This window comes from Sminthopsis crassicaudata, chromosome 5 (genome assembly GCF_048593235.1).
Source record: "Sminthopsis crassicaudata isolate SCR6 chromosome 5, ASM4859323v1, whole genome shotgun sequence".
NCBI classification, from domain to species: Eukaryota; Metazoa; Chordata; class Mammalia; order Dasyuromorphia; family Dasyuridae; genus Sminthopsis; species Sminthopsis crassicaudata.
In genome coordinates, this window is record NC_133621.1 from 76,698,327 (window position 1) to 76,715,137 (window position 16,811).

Below are 16,811 nucleotides of genomic sequence, written 5' to 3' on the forward strand. Positions count from 1 at the left end.
ATTAGTTTTCATCTCAAGTGGGTCAGAGAGGCCATAAACAGATGATCCATGTTCTCCCCTGGGCAAACAAGAAGGAAGTAGCTTGTTTTCATGTTATTTTATTGTGCCTTTTTTTTCCCCTGCCTAGTACTACAAAGTCATAGCACAAAATCCCAAAAACCTGACTTTCTTGCATTCTTAGTGGGTGAATTGGATTGATAATGACTGAGAATTGTTCCAATTCATTCCTCAAAGAATATGATTTCAATGATAGTGCCTATCCACAAGTTATTTGTTTATTCCATCTGCTGTCAACTGCTCCCAATTTATTGGCATTAATAGCACAATAGTTTCTAAATACTTTGAGAATCAGTCAAAAGACAAATATATATATAATAAGATTTATTCAGCCTTCTCTGAAACTTTTCTTATAGTTTAAATTTAGAATACCTTAGGCATGAAAATAATTACTATTCATTATGAGACTCATGATATCAAAATATTAAGAAATAAGTTTGTGTAAGATTGATTCTTTTTATTTGCCTTTATAGCGTTTTCCCCAAATTAGATACTTGTAAATAATAGTAAGACTAAGAACAGAGATATATAACCATATAACATTTAAAATTTAACAAAAAATACTTTATATATGTTATGTTATTTTTTTGATTCTAACAATCTCCTTATGGGGCATATACTATTATTCTGTCAATTTGATATATGAGCATGATGTGGGTTAAGATTCCTTTCTAATTTACAACCCCCATGAATTCCAATGGGAGATATCTGGGCTCTCCAGCCCCCACAGGATTTGAGCTAACTTGGGCTGTCCCAGCTCCCATTCTAATGATCTGCTTAGGTTTCCCAACCCTCACAAACAGCTTCCTCCTTATCTAAAAACCCATTGAATTCTATTCAAGTTCTAACCCTAGCTGAAACCCAGCCAAGAGCCAACTTGGGACTCCACCTATGAGCCCCTTCAGATAAAAAGAAAACCCTGGAGTCCACTCTTTGCAGGAGTCCCAAACATGGCATTCTTACAGTGGCCATGTCAAGGGTTCCTGCGCACCTGGTGCCAGCCCTGGCCCTGGTGTTTTTCTATCTTCTAACCTTACTTCCAAATCCCATAATAAACCTCTTTTATCATTCTATGTTTTGGGGCCTGTAAATCCCTTTATAGGGGATTCTATGCCACCACCAGACCTCATTTAACTTTTTATCCTGCGCTGAATCCAAAGGGGTTACAGGGGAGCTCCATTTGACTCCTGGACCCGGAACCTGCCACTAGACCTCAATTAAACTTATTTCATTTAGATACTCCTTACCTAATTCTCATCAAGCACACTTACTGAGAAAGGTATGTTGCTTGACACATACATACCGAAAGAGAAAGAAATAGAGAGACAGGGACACAGAGACAGACAGACAGACAGACAGACAGATAGATAGACAGAGATAGAGAGAGAAATTCCTAAAAGGAGAGTTCAGAGTTGCTGTCTGGATGAAGCAGGAAGTAGGTATATAGAAGGCAATCAAACATTCCCAAAAAATATGTAAATGATCTACAAAATGTTTAATGTTGATAAAAATTAAAAAAAAAATAAAATAAACAAACAAACAAACAAAAAAACACCATTGGATTTCTGCTGTAAAGAATCCTGAAGTAATAACATGAACATAACATAGAAGCATTGAGTTAGAATTGAAATAAGTATGGATAGGCATCATGAAAATTTGGTATCTCTTAAATTCCACAATAATAATAGTATACAGTTTTGTCTTATGTAAAAGCTCACAAATAACTTTCATTTATTATTAGATTTCACAAATTTATTTACCAGCATTTATTAAGTACCTCCTACATTCTAGTCACTGGAGATCCAATGACAAGATTAATTCCTCCCAACCCTTAAGGAATATTCATTCTATCATGGAAGACAACAAACTGATATGTTTATATATAGAATATATGTATAAAACAAATATAAAGGTATTTAGTGAGAGAGGGCACGGATAGTTTAAGTGATTATGTCCTCCCACTAATCTTCTAACAAAAATCCAAATGTACAGATGAGTTCAAGGTAAAATTTAAACCCAGGTTTCCATCTCTACTTACCCAGTGTCCTATCTAGTAGGTAGGTAGATACTTATATTTTCTATTTGTAAGGCCTTCCATATCAGCTGATTGAGGATTTTCTTGGCACTCATCACAACTCCTTTCCTCTTAATCACAGGCAGTGTGACTCACTTCAACTTGAAGAAAATTAAACTAATAAGAATATGACATAGGGAACAGACACTTGAATGCTTGATTTGAATTTGTGAAGTGCTCTGAGGCAGAGAGAAAGTGTTAAGTACATCTTGGGAAAAAAAAAAAAAGATACTGTGTCAGAAAGAACATTCTTCAGTCTCAGTCTTGTGGTACCAAATGCAATCAAGTTAAAGTCAAGAACGTGTCAATAATATTCAAATCCTAACAAAAGAAATTGTTGAGGAGCTCTTGTGTTTTAATCAGATTTCATCTTGAATGTTGAGTGTTAGATTTTATTCCTGCTATAGTTAGCACTAGTTACATATCTACTGCCACTTAACACTTTTAAAGTTCTCCTAGTCAATTTCTCTTATTTGAAGAGTAAAGCTGCTCATTTTAGTTACTAGAAACTTGAATTTTAAGTAATAAGCCTCAGAAAACCCTACTTCTTTTACTTATATGTATTTAACACATTGCTTGCAATTGAATTAACCATTTAACTTGTTTTTTGCTTTAATATTTTTCTATCTATAAACTACATGCAAAATTATTAATTACTGCCAAAAGCTAGTGTGAACTTTTGCAATTTGCCTAGAGAAAAATTATGGAATATACCCTGCAATACACACAAAGAAATATAATGATATTGTCTGCTTGAAATGAAGAACTTTCTTCTATATCATCCCTTTCACCAATTATGAAGTGTTCCTAACCTGATTGTATTAATATCTGACTTAGTCAAATGTTCTTTATTCACATCAATGGATTTCAGAAGCACCAGAGAAAAACTACAGAATCAATTACCACATTCTTATTAGGTAGCTGCTTTATTGTAGGAAGTAGACTAGGCACTGGGGAGGCAAATAGAATAAAGGAAATAATTGAGATCATTAAAGTGAGCATTGTATAGACAAACTTTATCTTGTTCTTGATAACAGTTGAATAGACAGTAGCAGAGGTGTTTTATCCCTTTGCAGATGTCTAATTAGATTATTTTTATTTCATTATGGAAAAATAATGGCTGATTTGTCAAAGTATGGAAGAGAACAGAAATGGTGTGGAACCTACATTATAAGATCAGTGTCTAAAACCCAGATGTTCTAAGATCAAGGTAAGTCCATATTATTTTGGGAATTACATCCTAGAACCATGAAGTTGGTAAGGGAAAGGGAAATGTTTACTTCATAAAATAAGTTCTTGAGAAAATAAGAAAACTAGAACTTACATTTTCTTAGAATATATATCAAAAAAAAAAAAAAAACCTCACCCACTCTTAGATGGTAAATCAGTGAGTTTCTTTAGTCCTTCAGCTATTGTCATTCAGCTAATTATTATCTTTCTGATTAAGAAGTAAAAGGTATTTTGTTGAATAGATAGCAAGCCTAAAGCTAAACACCTATGAAGGAGAGTTAATATATCCCTTAAACAATTTTTGAGAGATTCATTATAAAAGTTTACAAAATTTAATTCATTTGATTCCAATAAAAGTTATTTAATATATTATATAAAATAATTAATTAATCTATGTAAAACTCTGTTCATTGCTGTAGATATCTTATTTATCCTTTCATTGTCTTTTATACCTTAAACATAGGAAGAGCTTAATAATATTTTAAAAATAAATTTTATAACAGGTGTCTAAACACATATGAAGAGATTTCTATTGTAACATGCAAATCATAAAAAAAACCACAATCATTGTCACAAAAATTCAGACATAAAATCATGAGTAAAAGCAATTCAATAATAAAGTCAAAACTGTTAAAAAAAAAAAAAAAACAAAGGAAGGAATATGTAACAGAAGTATTTACAGAAAGTAAAGCCACTCATTTTTCTGTTCTTTTCAATGAGGATCAAAGCCCACTGTTTTGGTTTTATAAACTACCATATGTAATTCTTTCTGTTAAAATGGATATTTGATAGTATTATAAATATCCATTTTATCTCAATTATAGGTTTTGTTTGTATATATTTGCCAAAGTAATTCTTAGTAGTATCATTTATTTTTTCTTAATTATTACTGATTTTTTTTTCAGGATATGGAGAATTTGTTTCTCTTTAAAAATCACCCCATCAGTTTTTTTTTTTTTTTTTTTTAATACCCTAACCAAGTTTAATTTATCAATTCAATATTTTTTGGCTTTTTGATTAGGTATATTTTCTTCTATAATTTTCATAATTTCTACTTTGTTTTTAAGTTAGTATTTTTATTTGTTTACATTCTTTAAGTTATCCACTAAATTGATCTATTATTTATCTCTTTTATTGATAAAATCATTTAGGAATGTATTACTTGAAACTACATCCAAATATTTTGGTATATTTTTAATTTTGTCTAATTCTGAAAGGGGTACTTTTCAGTCACCTATGATTGTGATTATGCTGAATTTTTCTCCTCCATTAGTTTTTCTTTGAGGTGATTAGATGTTACATTGATTGTTTTTTAATATATTGAGTATTCCTGTATTTTCATTTTATGTGGTAAATTTAGGCATTCTGTATTTCATTATATTGTATCTTTTATCATAATCTTGTCTAAACTTTTCTTTTTGCTTCCTCCTCTTTCTTTTTTAATTCACCTGAAGTATAATATATTTGGCTCCACATTCTCCTTTTTACACGTGAATATCTTTATTTCAGGTATTTCTTATCACTCTCTGATATTGATATGTTTTTGAAATCATTTGTCATTATTTTCTATTGCTTGAATGTGTTAATATAATTCACATTCATGGTTATAATCATTAAAAGTATTTTTCCTCTACCTTGTCCTTTTCTGCTATTTTCTCTCCTTACCACATCACTTTTCACAATGTAAAAGGTACTATGACAAGAGTTTGCTAAACACTTGTGGTTTACATATAATGGGATTTGTTTATTTTCCTTTGCTCCTTTTCTTTTACTACCTTCTTTCTCCATTATATATTTTTACTCTTTACCTGTAATCTACCCTTTTTACTCCCCTTTTGTTTTGTTAATTATTTCTTCCTCACCCTTTTTCTCTACTTTCTCCTATTTTCTTGTTGAATTTATGCATGTTCTACATCTCTTTGTACAGTTCAGGTGAAGACAAGGTTGTAGGATACTCTATTCCTCTTATATATACTCTTCTATATTTCTACTCTTCAACTTATGTGCTCCTAATATCCTAGATAATGAGTTCGCTTACTTCTCATTTGCTACTCAGTATGTCTTAATCCCAATCTTTGCTTTTTATCCCACAATCTTCAAACTAGAACACCACCACCACAACCACTAAATGGTCTTCCTTTCTTATTTATATTCTTTTTTGTCTCTTGGAAACATTAGAACTCTAATAGACTTATGTATACATATAATACATATATAATGCACATACACATACACACACACACAACTTTCTGTTCCTTCTGACTCTTCTTTCTTTTTCAAAATATTTTTTTCATTTGGTTGTTTCATCAGAAAAACTCAGAAATCTATTCCCTTAATTTTCCATTCCTTTTCTCTTTTGACACTTGGTTCACTTTTTTCAAATATTTTTAATTGTAAGTCTTTTGCTTTTGTCTTTTTGGAAGAGTACTCTAAGCTTTCTTCTTCAAGTATTAAGTCTTATATGATTCCTTAATATCTGAACTTTTTCTTTGCAAGTGGTTCTTTGATTCTCTCTCCTTGACTTGTTTTCCAGGTTTTTTAAACGATCATTTGATTTAGCTTTAACTTTTTTTTTTTTTTTGGTCACTTGATGTCATTATTTTTCTTTTTGTTATTTCTAATAAACAGAAAGTTAATTTAATTCTTGGGCAATGTTTATTATAATCTATTTTGCAATCTTCCCCTTGCCTCTACTATATTATTTTGAATTTCTTGATTAATTTCTTACAGATTGCAATCCAATCTTTGGTACTGTATTTCCTCATACTGTATCTTTTATTATAATCTTGTCTGAACTTTTTTTTTTAATATTAGCTTTTGCATGGAAATCTTTTTTGCTAGGTTGTGTGTTCTATCTGAATGCTGGACTGGCCTGGTCTTTTATCTTGGATGATGAATAAGGTCTTTGGTTTACCCTGTCCTATGTAGGGCATACCTATAGTATGTCCATTTACCTTCTGTAAAAAAGAATTCCATACAATAGAAAAGAATAACATCTTAGATCAATGCACAGGTGCCCATTCAGTTTCCAGGAAAAGCAGGTTTGAGAAGGCTGCCTCTAGAATACCCTGGTCACCCTTTGTATTTTATTTTATTTTATTTTATTTTTTGGCCCAGCCTCTGGTCTGGTATGATGCCTGTTGAGTTATGAGGCTACTTTGTACTTCACCTTCTACCTACTTTAGCCTTATTTCTCCTCTGTTCTTCTACAGACTTCCTGAAGTATAATTGTGACATGCTATACTGGATGGAGGAATTTATAATTCATTTTCATTGTTGTTGTTTTCATTGCTTTGTCTGATATATTTTTAGAGTTCTATTAATGATTGTAGGGAATTGAGCTTCTCTAAGTTTTTATGTGATACCATTTTACCAGTTTCCTCCTAGATTCCCTCTAGAATTTTTCTAAGTCCATAATTTAAAGAATATTTGATGACATTTAGTACTAAAGAGATGTTTCTTTCAATCAATCAATCAATCAAACAATATTTGTTAAATACCTACTTTGTGCCAGAAGCTCTACTAAATATTATTTCTCCTTAAAAGCTTCCTATATCAATGAAATCTCAGATTCTGAGAGGAAAACAATGAAATAGCTTCCTCATAAGAGATGTATAGAGATTTTACCACAACTACTTTGAAAACTTGAAAGCATTCTATAGATGCCAGCTACGCTTATTTTTATTTGAATGTAGGAAAAAGTTCATTTCTTTCTTTTGAGGAAGGATTTTCAGTCTCTGACACACAACTTGTAATTTTAGAGAGAGATACACATACAGCCAAAGGGTATTCCCTTTTTTTTCCCCCATCTCCTTTCCCAAAACCCCTGGCTTCTTTCCCCATTGACTGGAGTTTCTAAAGCACAGTTTATTTAAAAAATGAGGTAAGAAAGCCTGAGTCTATCAAAGGCTTAACAGAGTAGGGTGTTTTTATTCAATCCAGTCTCTGACCCAAAGGAGCTTCCATTCTAGAAGATAATAGTGGAAAGCTAATGATAAAGAACAAAAGTTTCTTTTCAAATCTCAGACCACCATTCAGTCCCTGATTATGAAATCCAGTCCCTGTCCCTAAGGATCTTACATTCTTACATTCTTTTGTAATAGGCAAATTCTACCCAAGAAGGTCCTATGGGTTTCAATTTTCTAATCCAAATTTGATTTCTCCAATTTAATTTTTATAGTGTAGAAACCAAATGAACCCATTTCTCACAATTCCCCTTTTTTAATATTTGGTTTCCACATCCTTTCCTAACCCTCAAATTTGGGTAATACTTTTTTCATCCAACTTCATAAAAATCTTATGAATTTCTGCACATATCTCCTTATTCAGGATGGATAATTAACCCCTAAATTCTCTGCTAATTCATCTGACAGGGCTGTACTAGGAGTGTTTTCCTTTTTCTGTCAATAACCCATTCAGTTTCTTTTTTTTTTTTTTTCACATGCTATGTTGTTAATGGCATTTAACTATTCTGTTATTCATTTCACTGCTTCTCTAGTGTAATTTATCTAATAATCTTTACCCACCAGAATAGAAATGACATAAATCCAGAACTAACTAACTTTCTACTCTTAAATTCATTAGTTATTATCCTTGGCTTTCTTCTCCAAATGCCAAGATAAAAGGAATAGCCACTTGGATCAATACACAGATACCTAATCAATTCCTAGGCAAAGCAGGTTTGAGAGTGCTGCCTCCAAAACATCACCCAATAATAACAGGATATATTCATTCCTGAGAAATTATTAAAGCTTCCAGACTCAGGTACACATTACTATGGTCATATATATTTTGGAATCTTTCACCCTGCCATGATAGGAAAACTAATTGATCCCCAGAATTAAGGGTCTAATACAGCCTGATTTATTCCCTCACAGAAAGGGGATGTGTAACTAAGCATTGAAAATTCTCTTCATGGATGTTATTTTGGAAAGCCAACAGATCCCACACTTGAATTCACTATCATTTTTTTTCCATTCCTAGTGGAAACGGTAATATTTGGGCATGGAACAATCTATAGCACAGATACAGAAATTCCTTTTAGTTCAGGCTCTTTGCAGAGTATTTTACTAATTCTACCCTGCTATTGGTATCTATTGTTTGCCTTAAGACCTTGACTTGTTTTAAAATCTTCCTTAAAGATCTATATCTATTATATTCCTAACATATTCTTTTGATCTGCATTTTCTAAATTTAGAGACTTTGTAGCAAACCAAACATTATTCCAAATTGGACAAGCAGTTTCATAAAATCCTTTCACTATTAGAACACAAATATTTATTATAACTGCTTGTCTACAGATAGTCAAGCCTCTATAATTCTATAATTTGACAAGTTTCAAAATGAATTGTTTGTGGGATATCTTTCTCAGTAATGTTAACTCGAACCTTAACCTGATGTTCCTATCCTAAGTCCCAAATATTACTGCAGCAGGGGAGTATCATTAATACTATATAACCTTCCCCCTTTGTGGGATCAATAAAATCCTTACTGGGGACTCAACCAGACACGGGGTAGTTTGAATCCCTTCAGTTCTAGTTCATGCCCAAACCAATGGGGACTGAAGTCCTTTGGGATATGGGGCAATGATGTCATCTTTTGAAACTACTTCCTGCTAGGAATGAGCATTGAATTGGGTCATTGTACAAAGTCCCATTTGAAGGGGTTTGAGCTAGCTGAAGATCCAATGATTTGAGCCACTGAATCTGCTCAGTACAACTGTCTTGAGCTGGTCATTTGAAGGTGAATTGCTCAAAGCTTAGAGGAAAACAAACCAAGAGCAGAACCCTCAGTCTTGGGAGTTGTGTTCACATCTTCCCTGAAGATTCTATAAATACATAATAAAACATAATCTCTTAGTAGAGATTACTTTATAATAGAAAAACAATTTTGAGAAGGGGGGAATACCATCAGAACAGAGGTATTCACAAAATCCTTTCTTCACAGGTCTCATTTACCTGTCCAAAGCAAGATATTGAGATAGAGATTAATCCAAATGTCTTGCATGAGGCATGTATGAAGCCTCTCTGGTGATACTTTATTTCTTCTAGACAAGTATCCCACTTTTAAACAGGTTGAAGAGGTTCCAAAGCACTTTCAGGAGTCACTTAAGCTCCTAATCTAAAACAAGAGAAAATAGATTTCACAAGAACATTTATATGGCTAGGAGAAGTTATCTGACTTAGTTCTGGGATTAAAAACTGTCCTGAAGGTGTTTGAAAAACACTCAGATCGGGCAGTTAGATGGTATAGTGCATAGAGCACGGGTCCTGAAGTCAGGAAGACCTGAGTTCAAATAAAGCTTCAGACACCTAATGCTCTGTGACCCTGGGCAAGTCACTTAACCCCAATTGCCTCAGCAAAAAGAAAAAAAACAAACAAAAAATGTCACTCAAAATTCTACATTGGCCAAAATAAAACATGTTTGTAATTTTTTTTTTAATTTAAAAAAAAATTAAAAAGAAAACATGTTTGTGCCACAGGAGACACTATACAAATGTTATTCTCACATTAGTAACAAATGACAAATAAGTAAAATTGACTTTCCAATTGATGCAACAAAATATTCCATAAGTTATATTCTTCTAAGAAAATTATTCACACTAAAATCCTCTTCTCTAAACCATACAAAAATGTTTCAGCTTTAGTTTCAATAACCAATAAAATAATTGTTATGTTCCACAGACAGTTGTATCAATTGGTCTTACGTTATTTTAGAAGCTCTTAAAGACCTTATTTCATTCAGTCATATACATTTAACAACGGATAAATGACTAGGCCAAATACTCACTTACCTAATTACCTAAGATATGCTTATGCTTATGTTAACATAATGCTTATGTTAACATCATTTAATTATGTTGCAGATATAGAAAGAACACATTTCTGTGTTCCAGTGAGTACCAGGCTCTAAGTAGCTACAATATAAGCTCACATTCTTTCTATCAGCTAGAAATAATGAGAATATTTTTTGAGTAATCCCTCATGTAACAATACAATTAGAAACACTTTATTGTCCACAAGAAATGAGGGCCTTTATATATTGATTTTAAACAATCTTGTCCCATTCCCATCTCTTAGTGTTGTAATTTTCACATATTTAAGATATTAAATAACATCAATTTCATCAATCTGTTATTTCATCATAAATTACTATCTTATGGTATGTTCCAAAAAATAAAGATGTAATTAATATTGTTCCTAGAAGACTAAATGTTATGAATCTTAGCATATAGTTCTAATGAATTCTGATAGGCTACAGAGGGTGAGGGTGATATGTATGGGTCTCAGAATATTCAGTATAATAAAAGTGATTGTTCTTTAATGAAAATTGCCTTTGTTTAATTTTTAGAGTTTTCTCTGAGTGCGTTCTGTGTTTAACAGTAAATAATTGAAATAATAATACAACACAAATGATTTTGTTGTCAGGAGGAATTCAGGTTTCCCATGACCTGCCTTTTGTTGTAGCTAAATAAAGCTCTAGTTTCTCCAACTCGATATATCTAGAACTAGAAGTCAATTATATTATGAGAATGCTAGGAATATTCTAATGTTACTTCACAATAGTCTTTATAGCCTATTGTATGCCTAGGAGAATTTCCACTGATTTTTTCAAGGTGGGTATGTACACATTCACAAAAAGAGCTGAAATAACCCCAAAACTTCCTATCAAAAAAAAATGAAGAAGAAGGTACATAACTTCTTAATGCAACAGAGAACTGCATATAATAGAAAAATGGAGAAAATATACAAAAAAAATTGCCTGGAAATCTTCCAGCTTAGTGGATAAAGTATCTTACAATTCAGCAGGTAAAACAAAAATGAAATAGTCAAATAGATAACTATGATCAAACCATCAGATGACCTGTGTCAGCTTTTTAGGGAATAGTAAACAGTAGCTCCATAGGGATAGGATGCAGCCGAAATAGCAAAAATCATGCCTTGATTATGTACACTCTCTGGTTAAATATGATCCTTTCTTTGAACAGATATTTTTCAGATGAAGAAATTAAAATCATTTGTAGTCATATGAAAAATACTCTAAATCACTATTGATTAGAGAAATACAAATTAATACAACTCTGAAGTACCAATTCAAAACTTTCACATTGGCTAAAATGACAAGAAAAAAAATAATGATAATTGTTAGAGGGGATGTGGGAAAACTGAAACACATGCATTTTTGGTGAAGTTGTGATCTGATCCAACTATTCTGTAGAGAAATTTGGAACTATGTCCTAAGGGCTATCAAAGTGGGCATACCCTTTGATCTAGCAGTGTCTCTTCTGTATCTGAATCTCAAAGACATAATAAAAAATGGAAGAGGACCAACATGTGCAGTTGGTAGCAGCCCTTTTTCGTAGTGTCAAGAAACTAGAAACTGAGTAAATGCCCATCAGTTGGAGAATGGTTGAATAAATTGTGGTATATAAATATTATGGAAGGGGCAGCTAGGTGGTGCAGTGGATAGAGCACCAGCCTTGAATTTAGGAGGACCCGAGTTCAGATCTGGTCTCAGACACTTAACACTTTCTAGCTGTGTGACCCTGGGCAAGTCACTTAACCCCAGCCTCAGAAAAAATAAAAATAAAAAAATAAAAAATAAATATTATGGAATATTATTGTTCTGTAAGAAATGACCAGCAGAATGATTTCAGAAAAGCCTGGAGAGACGTACATGCACTGATGCTATGTGAAGAACAATAATGTAGAAATATATGTTTAGAAGAATTGCAAATGTTTAACATAAAAAAAGAAAGTCTGTTGCTCTGGTTTGTTCAGGTAAAACATAAAGGAAACTCCTCAGGGAAATCTGATAAACTTTGGTTTTGACAAGAAGTTCCCTTGATATATATCTTGAAACTGGGGTTAGCTTAAAGTAGTAAAGCTTGGGCATTAAAACTACATATGAATTCATGATAAAATAGAAATTTAAAACTAGAAACAATCTTTGTCTGATTCTCCCTTGCTTGATTCAGAGCTAATAAATATGGGAGAAAAGAGTTTTAGACTAACTACCAAACAAAGGTTTGCAGAGCTGTTGTGCTGGTCTCATTGTTGTAGGCCTACAATATACCAGCACCATGCCAAGAAACTTTACAGTTTCCATGCAAATTGTCTTAGAAAGATTCTGAAGATCATTTGGCAAGATAAGATATCAAACATTTAAGCCCTTTCTCAAACTAAACTGCCAAGTGTGCAAATTTTATTGCAGATAATACAATTCTGTTGGACTGGTCATATTGTTCAAATGCCAAATGTAGGCTTGTCAAAAATATTTAAAAGATAATTTAAACAGGGCAAGTGCTTAAAAGGTACTGAGAAAAAAGCAATAACAAGGGCACTCTTAGGGCCTCTCCTACACACTTTAGAAATGATGTATGACATGGGAGACACTGGCACAGGAATACCCAGTATAGCATTCCCTCATTAGATAAGATACTGTACTCTATGAGCAAAGCAGAACTGAATTAGCTTAAAAGCAATGTAAGATGCACAAAGCTCAAGAATCAGCCCCAAATGATCAAAGGAAGTATTTATTTCTAATTTGTACTTTAGTATTCTGAGCTTGTATTGGTTTGATCAGACATGGTACCTGAATAACACAGTGATGTCATGTTGATCCCCTTCAAGAATGAAGGACAACAACTAATTCTCTCAACAGAAACCCAAGAATCAAAGCAGTCATTTTTTCATACCCAAATTTAAATTTATGGAATTTTCTCTGAATTTTCTGACTTAATTGTTTTCTTTTTGAATTCATGATTCTAAAAATCAGCTTTTCTTTTGGGTTTGATCCAACCAAAAAAAAAAAAACATTTTATAATTGGACCTTATTTTTTATATTACAAACATTAACAAATTACTTACACTTCATGAGAGGCCATATGTGAGAAAGTTTAATAGCAAAATAAAACTAATGCTAAAGCACTTCATCTGAAGTTCCAAACATTTCATATGTGTAGTATACCTCCTACCCCTTTTTTTCTTAATAAATAGCTGTCTGTTTTTTTTTCATTCTCACCCCCTTTCCTATTAGAAGAAAAAGAAAAAAATAATTTTCTTGTTACAAACATGCAATCTTGCCAAACAAATTCTCTAGTTAATAAACTTTATTTTCTGAAAAAAAAGAAAGAAAACTTAGAAAGTCCCAGTTTTAAAAAAGTATGTTGTTTTTTTAAAGGTGTTATTCAAAAGTGTCTGTGATTCATGGAAAACATTCTTATCTGTGGAAGTCGGAAATTAAAGAGGAAAATGGAGTACTCTTTGGCACAAAACATTAACTATTTTACAAAGAACAGTGGGACTAACAAGACACTTATACTTTTCAGGGTAAATTTCCCTTTTAAAACTGAACATAACACATCCTCCTCTTTGACCTCAACTAGAAAACTGTCCTATACAATTCTCCTACATGCTTACCTTCTGTCGGACTAGATTAATGAATCTAGGAATAATAGGTCTCTGAGGTGATTTACATGTATTGATTAAATGTCAGCATTCAAATGCAGCAGCTTCAATTGCCAAAGACATAGAGCACAGAGACAGCACAATTGGAAGCATTGTTTAAATAAGTTACTTATCACATTTTCTTTGCATATATTATATTTTTGCTATATTTATTCTAATAGTTGTAAAAAGGAATGGTAAGATGCTGTGGAGTTGTGTGTTCCAAGAAATACAGTTATAAGGATTTTTTCATGATTTATGAAAATTAAAAGTATAAGGACTTTAGCCCAATTCTCTGCTTTACCATCTCTTGAGAACTACACATTTAGAGAAGTTCTTTCATAAAATTTTATTGTATAATTTTTTGCAGATTAAAATTTAAAGTGAGTTTGAGAAATTATTGAGGTGTGCCAATTTTTAAGCAAGACTAAAGTAGTTTTAGAGATTTATTTAAAGGTAATACAAGAAAAGAGAGAGAGAAATAAATTATCAATTTGTTGAGTTTTGTTTTTGGTGAAAGATGGGGGAATATAATAAGAAACTGGATTGAAATCCCATGAAATTCTTCTCTACTTCTAAACTTGGCTGAGTTCCACCAATAAGTCAAGTTTAGGCCAATTATGTTCAGAAAAAGAGTGAGTATTGGTTTTGTAATTTTATTAATGTAGGGAACTTTATGGTGATAAAGCTTCTTTTTTCCAAAGCAAAATTGCCTAAAAGATGGAAAGATCATGTGATTGGATTTATATCACACAAATAGTATATGTATAGGTAAGAAATGAATCTATATTTTCCTGACTTTATGATCAGCTATCTTCTCATCTTCCATGCCTCATTTAATATGTCTTTTGAAGAGGAAAAAAAATACATCTGCTATTTCAAAGTAAATCTGAAGATGAGGATTATAGTGTTCTAATGTAACTGGAGAACAGGTGATAGAGTAATTGGAAATATAATTAAGTATAAATTATGAAGGTTGTTCTCTTACCAGTATTCCAAGAGGTAATTTTACTAACTGCTTTTTGGTGGAACTAGGTTTGGTGCAATTGTTTTTGTATGTTTTTGAAGACAGATTATAGGAAGCAGGAAAAAGAAAAGTTCTCACTCTTCTACTTCTTAAGAAGTAGTTCTTTGCATAAATGGAAGAATCTTGACAGTATCAATTGTTATGGATGTTGCCAGTGATAGAGAGTCTAGGTAATGTAGTTCATAGCCCACCAAAATCCAATTTCACTGTCTTGTCAGGTCAGAGAAGTGACCCAAAAGTTCTCTGAACACAGTAGCTGCAGAATGTATCTGGCAGGTTCTATCAAAAGAGAAGTTTTGTCATATAATGTAAGAAGTTCTTTTTATGTAATGAATGTACTCTTTTGTGAAATGAATGTGCTCTTGTTCTGAACTTATTTCTCTTTGTTTCTCTCATTCTGCGTTTTCATAGCTATCTTTTTCTCCCTTTTTTTCTTCCTGTTTTTCTGTTTGTGGGTGTCTTTGTGTCTCTATCTTTCTGTGTGTGTGTGCTTTGTTCTCTTTTTTTTTTTTTATCTTTCCCTCAGCCTATGTGTTTCTGTTTCTCTCTCAGCCTTTCTAGTTTACTTTTGGTTTCTCTCTCTCTCTCTCTCTCTCTCTCTCTCTCTCTCTCTCTCTCTCTCTGTCAGTCTCTGTCTCAGTCTCTCTCTGTATGTGTGTTCTTTCTTTTTGACTCCCTCTGTTTCTGTGTGTGTTTGAATATCTTTATTTCTATTTGTCTCTATGTCATTTGTATTTGTCTCTTTCACACAGCCAGCCAGCCAGCCACACACACACACACACACACACACACACACACACACACACACACACACATACACAGTGTCACATGTTACCTAGAGGGTTCTCTTATAATCTGAAGGATTTGTTTTTTATTTGTTTGTTACTGCCTTTGGCTTAAAAATCCACCCTGGTTATATTTCCTCATTGATAGATGACAGGGACTATCACCTCAGTTCCAACTCATAACTTAACATCATTTATTTTTTTTAGAACAAAGGAATCTTTTCTTAAAAGACATTAGTACAGACTTTTTTTTTTTTAATGACAACAGACACATTCTATATTATAACACCTCACTATTTTGGGGGGGTAAAACAAAATTTAATTCAGATCCTATATGGCATTTGATCCACCATGTTCCTCTCCAGAGTTAACATTATTGCTTCATGAGTCCTCATCTCAGCTATTGCTGGGCTGAGATACCAACATTTTCTTCAGAAAGTCACTCCTTGTTCCATAAGACATTAGTTCTATGTTGGATAAAAACCCAGATGCTAGAACACAAAAAAGGCAGAGCTCCTTAAGATCATGGGCTGTCTTTCACTAAGCAAGTTTTTAGGTGATAAGACAAAGAATAACTCATAAATAAAGGAATTGTGATCGATGTCTATGGTAGGCTAAATCTTAGTAAAATTATAAACTGAAAAAAAAAGTCAATTCAATTCAATTCAATTCCAATTCAACCAGCAAATTCTGGTTATGTGTATTACACCAAGAACTAGAAAAGAATAAAATGAAATAATTTCTATTCTCAAGAAAAGTCTGTAATATTCAGGGGAACAATATGCATTCAAATGAATAAATTAAAAATACATAAAAAGAATTATAGGCAGTTATACTAATAACTGTCAGAATTGGGGAAGACCCTATCTTGCAGAAAGGCATCTTATATGGTTATGAAGCATATAAATCCAAGCAAATGACATTAAACATAGTGTTTAGTGAATTAGGTAGCCAACTGTTAAGCCATGTTCAAGGGAACATCTGCTGTGCACAGAGATCAATAGCTTAATGCATTTCCAAAAGTTTATAACTATTCTTACTGCACTTATCCTCTATATTATTTTTGCTTTAAATACATATTTTTTTATTTTTGTATCTTTTCTCTAACTCTCCTACAACCACTTAGGGTTTATATAGTTTAAAATCCCAATGATGATATTATATGTGCATGCAGGTTTTTATCATGCAG